This window comes from Lonchura striata, chromosome 7 (assembly GCF_046129695.1).
Source record: "Lonchura striata isolate bLonStr1 chromosome 7, bLonStr1.mat, whole genome shotgun sequence".
NCBI lineage: Eukaryota > Metazoa > Chordata > Aves > Passeriformes > Estrildidae > Lonchura > Lonchura striata.
Window position 1 is genome coordinate 7018393 of NC_134609.1, and position 17975 is coordinate 7036367.

A 17975-nucleotide genomic window follows, 5' to 3' on the forward strand; every position below is an offset into this window, starting at 1 on the left:
AAATCCAATCCACCTGTGGGTGGACTATAGGGAGAGGGTCACGAGTTGTGTTAGAGTCAGAGAAAGTAGTATGTAGTTTTAATATCCTCCTTTTATGTAGTATATTAATGCATTTTAGCATAGTTATAACAAAGAAATAATTCAGCCTTCTGAATTGAGTCAGACATCATCATTTCTTCCCATTGGGTTCGCCTGCATTTACAATACTGCAAAGCAAAGATGCAATGGCAACAACCACATGGTGCAGTTAATTCACCCTTAAAGAAAACCAAGAAGCTTCAGAATACACTGAATGACAAGAAAATTTTTGTTCACTGGACTAAAGCCTGGAGATCCTTCCTTGGTGCAGATAATAGAAAGCTGTTTTGTGGCGTGCCAGCCAAGAAAAACATGCATTGCTCAGCATGACATCCAGCTAAACTAATCTTTGTTTTCCACAGGAGATGTTTTTTCAATAATTTCTAAGAGCTAAAGGACTTCATTAAGAATCATGCAAGCATTGATCCAGATGTTAAACCTCTCTGCATAATGGGAAGCCCTCTTAGAAAGCAGTAAAGAATAATTGGTCCATTGTTATCTGGTCTTGAGAAAAGAGAACAATATTGCCTGTTTACTAAATGTTACTATATGGAGGATTTTATTTTATTGTGTGCATGCTGCTTGAAATACAATTTGTTATAATGGTTTTGTGTAATTAAAGTATAGGTAAACATTTAATTTCAACCTATTGTAGCACTGAAATTCATTATTGTTTCTAAAGCCTATCCAAAGAAAAGCTTAAAACATGAGAAGAAGAGCTCCTTTTTAAATAACCAAAGCTAAGCAAAAGTAATATTTCTCAGTTGTTCCTTGTAGAGTTTTCTTTAGTTCTTATTTTTATATCACTTTTCTGTCAGCTTTAAATGTAGAAATAGATAATATTCTAAAAAAAATTCTTAGGCTGATAAAAACAAGCACACAATGTTCAACAGGGCTCCAGCAGAGACTCAAGGCAGTGTGAGGCCATCATTTCTTGCACACTGGATTGTGATGTATCTGGCAGCCACCCACCACCAGTGGGATCCTTCTCTTAAATAGAGAAAGTTGTCCACCAACCACTTTAAGGGTCCCTGATCCCTGTCTGAAAGTTGCCTTTTCAGAAACTGGGGAGTTCTTTCCGTGTGAGGACCTGGACACGTTCACTCCTTGGAGCACAAGATTTTGTCTGAAGATGTGCTTAAAAACCATAAGGGATGGCATGGCCAGAGTCCAATAGCTAAATTTTATACTGTCTGTAATTAGACTTTCATCTTCACTGCTTAAAAAAGCAGAAAGGTACTACATTTAAAAGTAATAAATGAGAAGATTAGGGGGTTTGAACAAATATAGAAGAAAACAAAACTTTTCGTAATTTGTAAAACCTGCCAGACTCTTATTCTAAAAGGCAGGTTAGAAATGCTCATTAGCACAGGCAGAGAGAGACAGGAGGGAAAATGGTATAGATCTAGAAAGGCTATAGATGTAATTAGGGGTGTCCTCAGAGTCTGACATATTAGGCAATTTTGAAACTAATTCCTAATGGAAATCCTTTTAATGAAACATACTAATGAAATCCACATTGATATTATTGTTGGGGTATAACCAGAAATTTACTTAAAAGAATTACTGCCATGCAAACAGTTTTTCCAATTTAATTTAGAGCTGTCTGAATTTACTGAAAAGTACAAAATTGATTGCTTTCTAAAGATCACATCTTGTAGAAAATGGCATTGTTCTGTCTGGGGAAGGAATTTGCCATCATTTCTCTCATGTTCTTGCAGGGGTTGGATCAATGCAGCTTCAAGCAAGAGCCTTGACTGTGGTCCTTTTCCTGGAGAGGTCTCTGGAGCCTGGGCTGTGCCTGATGCAGGGACTGGGGAGGGGCAGTGGGACAAAGCTCAGGCTGCAGGCAGGATCATGCTATTCCTTCATAGCCACAGACAACAGAAGCACATTTAAAAATTCTGTAGTTGATCTGGCCTTTTAGATTACTTTTGAATGTGTTTTTTAGGTGAAGGCAAAACAAACACAGAAGAATCCTTAATAAAAAAAAACCTTCTAGGCTTTGGATTTGGGAAAAGATTCTTTGTTCTCTGTGGTCAGACCACCATCACTGTTAAATCTGAATTCTAAGCCACTTCTGATTCATGCAAAATAATGGTAACTGCTGATAACTACCAAAATCTAAAGCAAACCCATTAACACTTATCCCATGTCATATCTAAGAGGAAGAAATAGTACTGGGAATGCCTTCATACATCAGCAGTGCCACAGTAGATTCAGGGAGCTATATCACTCAAAAAACAACTCATGCAAATACCATGAAATGACCAGGACAGCCTTCAAAAGTGGCTGAGTGATGAACTCAGGTGTCTGAACTCAGGCTATCCAACACCTCACTGATGACAACACCCAGACAGAGGCTGTTTATGCCAATGGCATAAATCCCTGTGTCACCATAACAGGAATTACCCTTCTGAGCACTAGGGTAAGGAATCATTTTACAGCCTCCACTATTAAAATGCAGACCAAAACCGGAACCCAAGCTGTGCCCTCTTTGCACCTCTAGATCTGCCATGGAATTCACACAGGTACCAGTAGCTAAAGCAGTAAAAAACCCTCTAAAAAATCCAGCTCTCTATGGAAAACTGGTTTTCTGCAGATGACATAGATCCTGTGAGCAGTTAAGAAGCATTTACTAGAACGTGCATTTACAAACAGCATTTCTGAGCTTTTGGAAGTATTTTTGATTGGAGTTCTGCCCTCTGTAGTAGGATGTGGGTATGTTATAAATTGCTAGGGTAGGGTTATAAATATTATGCTTTACTATTCAATACAACTCACTTCTATTTCAGGCTGCATACTTACACACATGTTCATTTTTAGCCTGCAAGCAGTCATCCAGAGACAGCCCCTGCCTTAGCTTATCAGCTGGGGCTGATGCTTGATTCACCTGCCAGTACCATACTGCCACTTGTGGTTTTTTGGGTTATTACAATAGGCTTTCCAGCCTCTACAAAAAAGAAAAAAAATCACCTGATGTGTACTTTGAAAGAGAAAAGCACATTTGTTACCATAAGAAATACAAAGAACCCCTCCTCCACTTCAGACATATAAACTGAATTTCTATTAAAACAGTTTCTTCACCTGACATAGGGAACTGCAGCCAGAAGGGATATTGATTGCTCTGTACAAATGCTCTAGTGTTGGTTTTAACAATACTGTCAGCCTACTTCACCAATCATGCTAATACATTTAGCAAAACCCCATCTATAGTCTGTCATTTACACAACCACTACACATTCACTATTCTAAATTCTCATTCCATCACATTTGTACAGTTACCTCCATAGTGCCCCTCACAGCACACAGACTGGCACATCCATTTGAATTTCTGAAGCAGGCAGCAGCCTGAGGCATGGCTTTTAGGGGAGCCACACACTCCCCTATAAACTCCTCCTTCTATTGGAAACCCAGCTTCAGCCCTCCATCTCCAGCAGCCTTTAGACACAGGTTTTGCTGAGCAACAGAGTTCTGCCATTCCTGCTTTAAAACTGAGTGTTTGGCTCATTGACTGCCAAACCAACCACGTTCAGACCCAGTCCCTTGGTGGGGCCATGGCTCCCCAGGGGAAGGGACATGGACCCTGCCCACCTCTCTTGTCACTCCCACCCTGCAGCCTTTTCTTCCTGTGCCACATGACAGGAACAGTGGCAGTTTCAGAGAATTATTTCCTCTGCACAATTCTTTTGGGAAGCATATGTGTAATCAACATTTAAAGCGGGAATTATTTATAAAACAATCCTTGTGAGGGCTGAGGACTCAATAATTATTCTGTGCAATTAGTCCCCAAGTAACATGAGACTGCATTCCCTGGTGATCTGAGCTATGGAAACATTATGAGTGCCTGAGAGAAAATAGTTCTCTCTAAAAGAGGTTGACTACAAAAAGCAATCACTTTGCAAAGGGAAGGAAAAGGACTGCAGGTAAAAGACAGAGCAAGAAATTTGAAGTTATTTTCCTATTTTCTTTTGAGTCCTCTGTCTCTCTGAGGAGAAGCAGACATTTGCCATGAGGTGAAGCAAGTGCTTTTGCTACGGCAGCCGTTGATAAGAGCACAGAAACTGCTATGCTGTTAGACATTATCAAATCAGAACAGAATGGCTTCATGCCCCTAAATACTGCTGCCGCCCCATCTTCAGTGGGCAGCCATCAGTTCACAGACTATTTTCTATGTGAAGGCTCCATTCTAAACATCTCAGCAAAGAAAGCTTTCATATTGGAAAAGACTGCCTAAACATTTGAGTTTTTAAATTAAAATATCCTCTCCTGGTCTACCTCAGTATTTACGACAAAACAAGCATAAGATGAAGCATTTTTTCACTGAGAGGTGAAGTAACAAATGGTATATCTTTCTTGCCCCACTGAAGAAATATGGCAAGGGGAATTTAAGAGTGTCACGAGAGCCACTAGCCCTGTGCCTTCTAGGATGGCACAGAGTGTTCAGTGTGATGTCTGCCAGTCAAGTGCATGGCATCTGCACCCTGAGAGCAGGCCCAGCACAGATCTTTGAATCCCTAATCCCTTCTCAAATCAATTTCTAGTCTCCTGTTTGTTCTAGTTTAAATTTGTGGCAGAAGTGAAGCATTGCCCCTCCTAGACCTTATCCCCTCTGCAGAAACCTGAGCTAAGGGCTCAGAGAGGACAGAAGGGTGGTGCCTTCCATGTTGGGATGATGAAGGGTCACAGATGAACCAAGAGAAATGTGGGTGGCTGTTTGGGAAAACACATTTTGCCTAAAGTGTAGATGCCTGTACTAAGACAAGTTGTGCCCTGCTGTTTTCAAATCAGTAATTTGAAAGAGTTGCTTGCATGCAGGATAGACAACACTGGCTCCCTGCACTACTGGCAATGGACACAAGAAAGGTTCAGAGGTTCTTCAAAGAATACTGGTCACTAGATGGGGAAAAATATCCCAGAGGAATACTTCATTCGAATACCCTGAAAATGTCTAATTGACCTTGAGAGGAAGTAATACTGGAGTTAATTAGGATTGTATTAAAACTTAAATCCTGACAGTTTCATCTGTTGCTTCAACTGCCAAGACTTTTATGTTTGAATTTACTTCCAAAAGCCTGCAGGTGATAGTCTGCACTTTGTCACAGTTCACAAGGTAGGTAGAAACTCAAAGAGAACCATGTCTTTGCAAGAATATTATTTTATCTGAAGTGTGACTAACAGGAAGGTCACATTCTACCCTTTTTCTTCACCTCTCTCCCTTAAACACCTTATTTGCTAGAACTTCAGAGATTTAGAAAGAAAAATCAGGGCATCATATAATGATTCATAGCCAAGCACAGCAGAAGCATTAATCATTCACATCTTTAACTCTAAAAGCATATAAACTTCCAAGGATGATCAGTCAATGCAACGCGTTTATATTTTAGCCGGAAATCAGATTTAGAAATGGAACATCCTGAACTTCTGACCAGAGAACAAAGTATATGAAATGCCACAGAGCCGTTTTCAAAGAGCCCAAATGCACGGCTTCTACTCATGTAAAGAGGCAGCCTTTTGTATAAGCAATCCTATTATTTTCAGCTCAGTTCATGGTGAAAGAAAATACTGGGAAAGATGAGCCAGAGGAGCAGAACAGAGCCAAGCGTGCTGGCTCCGCCTGTCTCTCTTAACAAGAGAAGCAAAGGAGGGGTGCTGACACTGGACAGAAGAGTTGAAAACTTGGAAGAGATCTTGTGTGATTCATTCTTCTGTCTGAACAGACCTTGGAGATCTTTCTGATGATTCTCACATATGTTTCTAGTGGGTCATCTGGAGTTAGAAATGCTGGAAGAGAAGGCACTGAGTGTAGGCTCTGTCCTGGGATACATGGCAAAAAGAAAACATCTCCAGGAAAAAGAAAAACTAGCAGAGACAAATATCAAGTGCGAGTAACAAGCAGAGGACAAGACATACTATATAATTTTTTAATATGTATAGTAGCAATTTATAAATGAGTCTGGGTTTCATTGTCTGCAGGGGTTGATGCAGCAATAAAGGCAGGAGCCAACAATGGGCACTGGAAAATTCAACGTGTCCCTTTTTCTGTATCTCCCCTTGTATTCTTTACAAGAAAATGAAATGCCTTTATGTTCTCCATATTCTCTTTTTAAAAAAGACAATAATAATTTTAATCTGACAAAAGGAAAGTCTTGACCCATAACACAGGCTAAATTTCGGTGTAAATTAGAAACCCTCACAACTATTATATACTTAGGGATTTCCCAATTATACAACAGTCTGTAATTAGTACTAGGGGAGAGGGAAACAGAACAGGTGATAGGATGATCCTATCAACAACAACAACAAAATTTAGAGAAAAAAAGTTTAGATTCTCTTTATACAAGTAGGTTTCTGATTAAAAAGCACACACATTTCATAATGTTCCATTTGCATTATTTAGCTTTACAACAAAAAAAAAAAAAATTGAAAAGGCAAACTCTTTTTTCCTTCCTTCCCTTTCAGGTTTACTATATCAGTAAGTTAACATACCATGAGTCATATTTGAACTCTAGGGCTGTTGTATCTATTCAGTTGTCACAACAGCAGCAGTATCTTCTGGGAACAAGGCAATAGGAAAAGAATTCTGGAGATAAGAAAAGATTTATTATACTGTTGATGTGACTTTTGCATGAAATACTAGAAACTGAACTAGGAACAATGAAATTAAAAACAAGCTTGAAAAGGAGTATCAGAGGAGTGGCTCAGAAGCCTTAGGAGCATGTTACATTGTTGAAAGTTGGTACTCTTGAAGAAAAGATCTCCTGGGAGAATTGATACCCCATAACTGGGGGCAGGGTGAAGTCTGCACATTTTCTGACTTCTAGCTAGCTAGACTTCTTGCTTTTTGCCTGCAGCTCAGTGTAGTGACACAGAGGGCAGCATCCCAGTAAAGCAGCATCTTCCATCCTCCAGAGATGGGCCCAGTGCTTGGCATGTAGAGCATGGCCCCCTCCCACCCACAGATACTTTACCCACACTGGCATTATCTATGGAAAGTCAGCTTGCTCCTGTTACTGAGGAGATGCTCTCACAGGATAACAAAAAACCACTAATACAAGATAAGAACTGTTAGTGGGAATTCATTTGCTGAGGCTGAGAGCTGCCTCGGCAGCCCTGTCCTGCCAACGTGGCTGCTGGGGAGAGGTGGATCTGCTTTACATTCTAGATAACACTACAATTCATCATTTTTCCTTCTGAGCTGCAGTTCATTTATCCCTCCATGGAAAACTGTCATCTATGCTCCTTTTTCATTTATAAGGAATTAAAAAAAAAAATGGTAAGATGGTAAATATACCATCTTCTAGGATACTCTCCATACTTATTAATAATACATGGCATGTTAGAATTATTTAAAGGAAAATCAGAAATTTAGCATAACCTTTACCATAAAACTTGCTAGGATAAAGGTCAGAATGGCTGGTGCCTGAAATGGTCAGGAATCTCTAAGTAGCAAAGGAATTTAGGACAAATTCTGCCATTTTAAGGGTTGGAAAATAGCTGAAATGGAAAAAAAAAAATGAAGATCTGAAAGCATGTTATTAACAACAAAGTCTCTTGTTAAAAGTAGGTTTAGAGATACAACTGTGGGTCAAGCTAAGGATATGTGGAAGAGGAGTTACACACCCTTTTTAGATCAGAATCACAGACCAAACTGTAGGCCATTATTACTTTGCAGTACAGGGCATTTTAAACATCTCTGGCAATTCTAGGAATTCAAGTTTCTAAGATCTAGCCAATGACCTGCATAAGTGCCATTGGTAGTCATTATTTCCACTTAAAATTAACCCTGCTCAAACATTGGTGCAGCAAGACAGGATAGCAAGAATGCCAGAAATAATTCCATTTATCAAACAGCTGAATCAAAACAAAGTGACATAAAAATTACTTCACCATTAGCATCTCATATGCCTGAGAGGTGCACATTCAAATATAATTTTCTGCATTTATATGGAAATCCAGATAGCCTCCAACTGAACGGGTTATTGCATTCTGCTTTAATATACTGAGCCTTGGCTTTCTGCTGGTGTGAGCTTTGTCACAGATAAGCCTGCGGCATTGGAAGTCCACTCTTGAGGCAGAAAACTCCTAAATATCTCCACTCGGGTCACAATTGGGAAAAAAAAGATCCAGAAACTTGCAAAGAGCAGATTTCCATCAGAGAGAAGGTGGCTGAGGTACCTGTGTGTGAGAGGGGCGATAGGAAAGTACTTGGGAATACCCTGGGTGCCAAGGAGCCCAGCCAGGGGATCCAGCAGCACAGCATCGTTCCAGAATTCCCCTGGCATTCCCCAGCATTCCAACATTCCCCCCTGGCAAGCAGCCACAGGGCTGAGCTGATCAGCAGCCTCCTCTGCACAGCCACCTTTCTCCTGGGATTCCAAGCAAGAGTCCTTGTTGTGCCTGCCAAGAGATCTCCCTCTGATTGCTAAAAGCTCTTTCTTCAAAAGAAAATAAGCATTTGTTGTTCCCTCTCTAGCAAAAACTGGAAGCTCAGGTTTATTACAGACTCCCATATTTGTGCTCCAGCTCCTGGTAACACACCCATGGTGAAAAGGCATTACCATAGAGAAAACCACGGGAAAGCAGACAGAATCCTGAGCAGCACGCTCAGGAACTGTGCAATCAAGAGCTTCCTGCTGTCAGCAGGTATCTCTTGAGTGATTTTCCTGAATTCCTGCTTGGAATTCATCAGGGTGTGATGCCTAGAGAGTACAGTTGCTAGGAGAGCTGAGTACATGCTGGCAAGCACAACAGAGGTGAGGAGGACAGGGAGCCCAGCCCTTCCTCAGCTCAGCTAGCACAGGCAGAGGCAGCATAAGGCAAGAGGAGAGCACAAGGAGCTGTTGAACCCAAATTGCCTGAAAAATTTTCTCCTTTATCTTCACTCTAGAGCATCACAGGTAGTATCTTTAGTGAGTCTTAATGAGACTTATCAGTCTTGTTATCTTTTTTATTCCTCGTTATTTAAGCTTCTTATTGTGATCCTGATCACTGCTATGATTTGTTAACCCACACCTTTTCCTAACCCAGCCATGAAATAGAACCCAGGCCCATCTGATGGGGATGTCCTCCCTGAGGAATAACTGCATGCACACAGGGAACAATTCCTGTGCTCAAATGCACTTAGAGGGGAGTCTCCAACACAGGGAAGCTGTTCTAGCACATGGGAAGATGCTTAACTTTTCACATGCAGAAGTCCTATCAACTGTAGAGTTAAGCAGTTTTTGAATATCATAGCTTAATATAGATTATACAGCCCTCACTGCACAGTTACAAATAAAAGATCTTTAGCCCAAATCTTGGAATTTTTTCCTAAATCAGTTTACAAAGGAAACTGCTACGTGTGGCCCACAGGCAAGGATTTCCTCAGCTTTAGCAATAAGTTACTGAATATCTCCCTGTATCTACATTGGCTGTTCCCTCTCCCCAGCCCTATGTGAAAGCCTCTAGAAGATACCTGCCTGAGACAGAGGAGAGTGCCAACAGCATGCTGCTGGTGCACTGAAATTTGCTTTTATTTCTGACTGTTCAAATTGCATCTGCAGGAAGCAGCTGGACAAAAATAACTAGAGGTGTATGAAACATTTGGAAATGAACTGACATGTTGATTAGTAAATCCTGCACCCTGTGCCAACTGGGGTTTCTTTTTTTTTTTTTTTTAAATAGCATCTACAGTATTAATGAACTAAGTAGAAATTTCTACCATTCTTAACCTCCTCCTTGCACCTACATGACACCATGAATGTAGCTGCAGTTTATGGGGTGTCCATATACAACAGGACAGGTACAACAGCTCCTGAAAGTTTTTCACATCCTAGAAGGGCTCCAGGCTTTCAGCAGCAGCCACATCACCTCAGGCTATACCAAATTTTTAGCTCTACCCACTGCTGCATGGGGGATAAGAGGGCAGAAGATCACCCTGGAAAAGCCAACCCAGTCTGTCAGTGCCTGGTGTGGAGCTGTCCTGCTCCCACCACTGACTGAGGAACCTGAAGGAGTGGGGTGCAGCCTGCCCAGCCATAGTTATGAAATCATAAAGATGCTTCCCTGAGCATGCTACCCATTATTCAATCCACTGTTTTGCTTCATAATGTAGGAATTTCACAAGTGAGGGAAGTTACTTTTAGTGCCATGTGTGGTGCTGAAGTGTTTAATGATTGCCTGGGTTCACCCACCTCACAGCTCTGGTTCAAGCCACTGAAATTTAGGTGTTTTTTTTTTTTTTTTGTCTGTGTCTCTCCTATACTGTTCCCTCAGCCTAAAAAGGCTTAGTACTAAAGGAAAAAATACCTATAAGAGTTATTATCTTTTTTTTGCCTGAACAATGTAATTTCATTAAACCAGTAAATTTTTACAGAAGCACATACCTGATTATAAAGCTGTTATGGGACAGTAAATGGAATAGCCTTTGGATCTTCTTACACATTATCTGCAGGAGAATCAGCAGGGAATTAGCAAAGACTGATACTTGGCCTTGGCTTGCCTTTCCATGGCAGGTTTTGAGTGCCTGGCAGCAGAGGGGTGAGTGCCTCCTTATCTAGGCTGCATTGGAGCCATATCAATTTTTAATTAGTTGATGTAAAAGCCTGGTTTCCTGTGAGGTTGCTATCTTGGCTTGAAAGTGAATCAACACAAACTACATTTTAATATAGCCTGCTATACAAGACCTGACAGTTTGCACTGCTGTAATTAGAGCCTTCTAGTGCTTCTCACCCTCTTGAAAGAGCAGCTCCTTTCAGAAGGCATGCAATATCTGCACATAGCTCACATGGGCTCCAGAATACTGCTCTTTCAAAGCCTGAAATATAATCAGGAAAGGTGGTTTTAAACACGTGGCTGCACTACCTAGGAAATATATTAAGGGACTTGAACTCAAAAGTCCTTAAAGCTATTAAAAGTCCTCATCATATTTATGGTGTTACTGGCCTGTGAGGAGACAGAAAACTGCACAGTATGAATTTTTCTTATAATAATCTTTTGAAATTTTGAATTGTGAAGAATGCTGCTCCACAGGCACCAGGCTGCTATTTAATACAGGCACAGCCTCCTCTGCAGACTTCTAAAGTGAATCTACACTTGGAAAAAAATCTCAGGAGTCCTCATCTGTGATCAAAATTGTGAATGTCTGTACTGTGGACAGCACAAACTGACAAATGCACACTTGTATATACGAAAAACACATTAGCCAATATTTCTGCATGAGAGCGAGTCAGAGGCCTCAAATTTATAGCCAGGCATTAAATATAGAGAAGAGATTTCTTTCTCACCTGAAGCTATCTTTGACTGATTTACACCCTGAAGTATGAGCAATAGATTCTGCCTCATACTCTGTCATGTATCCACCTCACTTATATCACTACAAAACACATGGTGGAGGTTTTGCCTGGTGGAGGGAGAAGCCATCCCACTGCAGCTTTGAGCCTCAGCAAATCACATTTGAATTTTAAAGGAGAAAAGAATTTGATGCTCGTGAAAGATGATGCTTGTGGACATTTAGAGACTTCACCCTGACGCCAAAGACAAAGAATATACCCCACAAACCACTGAATGCAGCATCAGGTTATAGCTGCTCTGTTCAAAATTAATTCAGTATTAAGTCATGGGTGGAGAAATCCTCACTCAGTGCTCTGGTTCTGGAGGGAGCAACCTGCACTGGGGGGGTTCATCCTCCTCCTCTGCAGATTCACAGCCCTGACCAGATCCCCCTGGGCTCTCCACAGGCACCCAGGGAGCTGACAGCACTGGGAGCACAGGAGAGCTGGGAAAGGGGACACAAAGCATCATGGCTTGCTATTTCCACTGGGAAAACGTTACATAACGGGAATAGCTCCCAGCTCCTGCCTCCAGCCCTGGCAGCAAACATGACATGGTTTGTTCCCCTGAAATAATGTGAGCAGCACTTCCCTGGCACAGCAGTGATGAAGACACTTGGACTGCAGCTCTATGACACCATGCATCCCTGTTAATGTCTGCTTTCCTGCAGACACAACCACCTTCTCTGCTCCCTCTCTGCCAACACACCTGAAGAATTGGCTCATCATGAGAAATGGTGACCCACTGAGAGAACAGCTGAAAGCAATTCAGAGTCCTTTGTAATTTGAATTCAGTGGGTCATTCCTCTTATAGTCAAATTATGACATTTAATTTTCAAGAGATTATGCAGTGCGTGTTTGAATTGTGGGCACAGAGTAGTCAAAAAAACGGGAAAGAAATCAATTTAATATCTTTTTTTTCCTCCTTTAGATGTGTTTAAAATAACACTCAGTTCATCAGCTGGGAGTCATTGAGGTGAATTAAACAGAGAAGAATAGATCATGTACAGAGTGGCTACCAAAATTTGATCTGTGACACCAAATGAACAGAAAGGATACCTTCAACAGGAAAACATAAAGTAGCATTTCTTGCTAGCATCCTGGTCTTACCCAGAATATAAAATTAAATTAGTCTTCAGATACTTGGAAGAAATGCATTTGCTTTTCCAAAAGCATTCAAAATATTTTTGACATGCTTTTAAACATGAACGTCTGTTAATACAAGTGTGATGTTTCTTCCGGTTTAACAATATCAAGACACTTTCTTTGTACTTAGGCAACACTTTCTTTAGTGAGAGCTGTTGAAAATATGATAAACGAGAGTATCAAGGAGAATTACCTAGTAAATAAAGTTTATTATTTATGTTTCAGAGGCTTACAGTGTGACAGACTGCTTTATTTCTGTGCTTTGTTTCCCTTTTCTGTTTTTCAAGTGGTGAAGAGAAAAAAACAAAATAAATAAATATAATGCAGCTGCCAAAGACTTATTTAAAAAAGAAAACAACTGGAGCATTCTCATCTTTAAACAGACAGCATATACCACAGTTGGAAAATTCATAAATAAAAGAAACATAAGATGACATGTAAAGAAATTTGACAAATAACTTCCATCTCAAAGTGCTCTAAAACCTGATTTCTGCAAACATAGCTTTGATACCTTTGCAGATGTAGTCTTCCCTGATAATTGTATTTGACAGAAATTCCTTTAGAAGTCAAAATGAACCTATTACTAAGCATATTTTCCTACAAGGGGGAAAAAAAAGCAGCTTTTACTATTCTTTTTTTCCTGCATATTTTCACTGGAGTGCCTCTCTCTCTACATTTGCACAAGTATTCATAGCCTGTTCTTTGTTGTGCCATTTGGTCCCTGCCTGCTGCAGAAGGGAGGATTCTGCATTTCCTCTGCTGGAGTCACTCCAGATCTCAGTGCTCAGAGAACAAACACTACACACACACCCCCTCAAGTCTGAAATGCTACCTTTAGCATTATCCACACAAACTGGAGCTCACATCCCAGGGGAATCCTTACAGAGAACTCTCAGTGCAAGTGACACCCTGAGCTTATTCTTGTTTAGGCTCTATCTTCTCTGCCTTAAAAACCTGGGGGTTGTACATTCATGATGATCTGGAAGAGGCTGCAGACACCCATCATTAAAGATTCATTCTAGAAAAGCTTCAAAGGGAAGGAAAACTTCCCTGGCTTTTCTTTTCCCTAGCTGTACCAGCTCTCCTGATGGAATTTGAGAGAGGTTAGTTTATTCTGCTTCTGGATGCTCTGCCTACCACTTCTTTGATTCTCTGCAACAAATTTGCAGTCATAAAATGTTTGAAATCAGCCTCCAGCCAGAATCTGCCAAGGTTTCCCCAGGTGACTTTTCCTCCCCATTTAGTTGATATATACCCAACAACACTGCAAATGCAAGAAACAAATACACAAAAAAAAAATCAGCAAAAAAAAAAAAAAAATCCACAACCCAAACAAACCCCAAACAAAAAACCAAAGCAAAAAATCTAAAGCAACAACAACAACAAAAAAAACACCAACCAACCAAACCCACCCAGCATTTTTTGTCACCATAGTGTTTAAATGATGACACCAATCTTCAAAATGTGACATCAAATGGGTTTTCCCCTTTTAAAATTAATGCTTTCCCTTATTTGTATATAAACCACAAAATATAAACACACTATACACTTTTCCTGGGTCTTTCTTAAAAGTAGTGTTACCAAATTCAATTTTTGTTAGCAACCATTGAAAGTACATGCATGAACAGAAATTTTAGCATGAATTGCAAGTATGAATTGCAAATCACCCATAAACAGGAAAATTTGAAAGTGAAATAGAATGTGGTAAGATTTAATTAAGAGTAAATTAAAGCATTGCCACCACTTTTAATAGGACTCTTTGCTACCACTTTCTGTAGAAAAACAACTCCACTGCCAAACTGCTGAAGTAATGCAACTATTGAGGAGATCTATAGAGGCAAATTTTTCTGTGCATGATCTTTACTTTTTTCTCCTGTTCCTCGCCTGTATTTCCTGATTTTGCTTTCCCTGCTCTCTAAGATTCTCTCATGCAATTTTTCCCAGCAGGAACTAAGTGCAATCCTCGGGCTGGAGAGCTTCCCAGGAGGAGTGGTGGGGGGCAGGAGAAGCTTCTGCTGTGAAAAGTGAAGCTGTAGATCTCCAGGAGTTTCAGCAATCCCAGCAGTCCTTCTCTGCAGCCTGAGATGTAACTTGTACACATTATTGAGCTGCAGTATTTCACTTACAGTCCTATGAAAAAAACACCAATCTAAGTTTTCTGGAAAGCTATCACTTCTTGGGAACAGTAACATTTACACTGGGCTTTGGCCCCTCAAAATGCTTAATGGAAATCAGTTAGTGTATACACAACCTCACTGTGGACTAAGCTGATGCTAAAAGGACACCTGAGCAAAACCTCATCCTTGGGGCTTCAACATGCACGTCCTATTTCCTCAGTGCAAGGACTATTTTCTGTGTGGTGAGCGGTAGAAGTCTGATTAAAAAATTCATTAGCAGCACGGCAAATTTTATATTAACTACTGAAAGATAAGCTTTGAACCAAAAACAATTCAGACAAGTAACCTAGAGCCCATCCTGGCTTTCAGAAGCATTCAGGCTTTTGATTTGATTACTAACAGGAAAGGCAAAATTATTCTTCAGCAGTGTGACTCAGATTTCCTCCTGAATGAAGCAAAAGAGGCAATCATTCATATCCATTCTAGTTATGGTCCTGATAGGAAGAGCAGACCCTCCCCAGCTTACCATCTCCATAGGGAAGTATATATAGCTTCCATATGGTAATATCTCCAGTGTGCAACATCACTGGTGAGCCATGAGAAAGCTGATAAAACACACCAGGTGAGTCTTTTTATTGTTATTTTCAGTTTTCCCAAAAGCTACTGTAGTTAGAAAAACCTTAATACTATTATACCTTTTTTTAAGTATGCTACATATTAGATATCCCAAGACACAAATATTTCTTTATTGGACCTTAATTTTGCCATACTATTATGAAAATCTATAATAGATTTTCGTAAAAAAAATGAAGAGCTGCTCAGGCTTCTGTTCAACCAATAATTGTATTTAAACATTTAACTGTCTAATAAACCAATCACCTTGAACTGCTGAAGAGCAGTAGCCATGTTAAAAAATAATTTAAAAGACTTTTTTACCTAACTGAAACTCCCACAGAGGACATTCAAAATATGAATTACAAGAACATTAATTTGGGATAATTTTTGTTAGGTATCCATGGAAATATGCTTTTAAGATACATATGTAGTGTCATTGTGGCTTAGTGCATCTGTTATTTGCAGTCCAAAACCTATGTTTTAAACAATTCTGTTCAAATCCCAAGTGCTGTGCTGCTTGCAGGACTGCCTGGAGTTTGTGTGCAGTTTCACCAGATGACACAAACTGCAAAGCCTGGGGCACATTGGGCACCACGGGATTCTGCCTGGGCAGGGGGAGCACCATCAGTGCTGCCCCAAAACAGATCCCTCACACCTGCCAGCAGGCAGGAGAGCTGCTTTATTTCCTTGGCTCTGTAAATAAAACACAGCTGCATGGTTTATTAGCACACACTGACAGGATCTTTCTCAAGGCAAGCAGCGTCCATTTGATCTGAAAGACTTCTGCTCAAGTCTCTGCCTGTCAGGAGCCTCAAAACTTCTGTTTGGGAACACTGGCTTCTGCATCCCTGCCTTTGCAAATGCTTCCCCTGGGCTTTGTGGAATTTGCCTTAGAAGACATTGCACCAGCCAGTTTCTCTTCAAAGTTACACATCACCTTTAAGAGCTCCCATGTGAGCTGGAATCACTGAAGAACTCCAGCAGAGTCTCTGAGAAATAAGTGAAGGTGGGCAGAAGGAAGAGGTCTGGGCTAAGCAATAAGGCTCTTTTCTTCAAGGATACCAGAAGGCAGAGATATTTGTGGGGACACTGAAGGAAATCATGGTATTTCTGCTCTCAAATTCATTTATTCAATTCATTTGGGTTAAGTTTTACAAGTGTGTTCAGGTACTAACAATAAACATGGGTTTGTCAAATACTGAACAGAATACCCTGAACAGAAGAGGCCTTGTAGGTAGGAAAGTCCCAGCAGAATATGTACTTTGATTATAATAGAAATTTTTGATAATGATAATTTCTGATAAAGCACAGAAAACATGGACTAAATAAAACCACAGCAAAATGAACCCTGAATGCTAAAACAGTACTTGGTATCAAGTTTTCATTTTTGTAACTGGGGGAGACACTGGCTGAAGCCTTCCTTGATGGAAGGGAGCGGTGAGGTGGACAAGGCAGCTACAGAAAAGAACACATGAGGAGAGAGATTTGTAAGAGTCCTCAAATAATTAAGACATACAGACAAAGTGGAAAATGGAAAACTTCTCTGCATGTCAAAGGAGAATAAACCAAATTAAGTCTTACAGTAAATGCATTAAAGGGTTAGAATATTAATTGAGTAGAAGGAGTTGTCCAGGGAAATTGTGCAAGCTTTGAAGTGTTTGACAAGCACCCATCCAAAGTCCTGATTTTACTTTGGTTCCTATTGTCCCTTTTCAGCCCTATTTTCTGAGGTTACAGCATAGACTTCTTTCCTTAACCTTAGAAAGGTTGACTTATTAACAAGTGTTTATACTTCTAGGATGCAAGTACTTAATATGAGTGATGCTAAAAGTGACCAAAACCAGATAATATCAGCATCTTGGCAGTCCTTAACTAAACAACTTTAATTTGGCAGAATGACATTTTCATGTCTTTGGGACTCCCATTTCACACAAAAACACAATTGATTTTTATTGCAGTCAACACTAGAGTTGCTTTCAAAGATTTCAGTGGTTTTAGCACCTACAAAAACACCCCTGTTAAAAAGGTAGTACCTCTTTCCACAGCAACTATAGAAGTAGGTACTCTTACTTAAGCAGGTTGACAAGAGACCACGCACATGAACTTTCTGAAATTCTGCCATGTTTGTGGGAGGTTAATAAATGGCTGCTCTGTTAACAGAGGGAGACATCATTTGTGTCCAATACAGCAATTGTTTATGATTCTCACTTCAGCTATTTGTGCTGGTGCTTAAACTCACTGGGCTGCTGTCATGTAGAACATGCTAGGGAATAACATGTCCCTCTCCATCTGCTTGTTTTGATCACAAAATTAGATCACCTAAAAGAGGAGAAATAAAGAAATCTAGAAGGAAGCATATTAGGACAATATGAATAAGGCAGAAGAGAACTTCAGCAATTCTCATTTTATCAACAAGTGTGTTCTTTAGGTACAGATATAACAGCAAAACCACTCTCTCCCTAAGCTCAAAAAGCTGTTTGCTGTACCTCAAATCTGTCTGACCTGGCTTGTACTTGTCCTTCTCAATCTTGCCCACAGCCACTAATTTGGTGACTGCACTGCCACGGAAATAATTGAAACAGGATTAGGACCTACCTTGCTCTATGGCAAACTCCTTCCCCATCACTCCTTTAGCAGACACTGATTCCCATGCACAAGGTCCAGGGAAACTCCCGAGTCCAGCTTCTGGCTGAACAGAGGCCAGTGC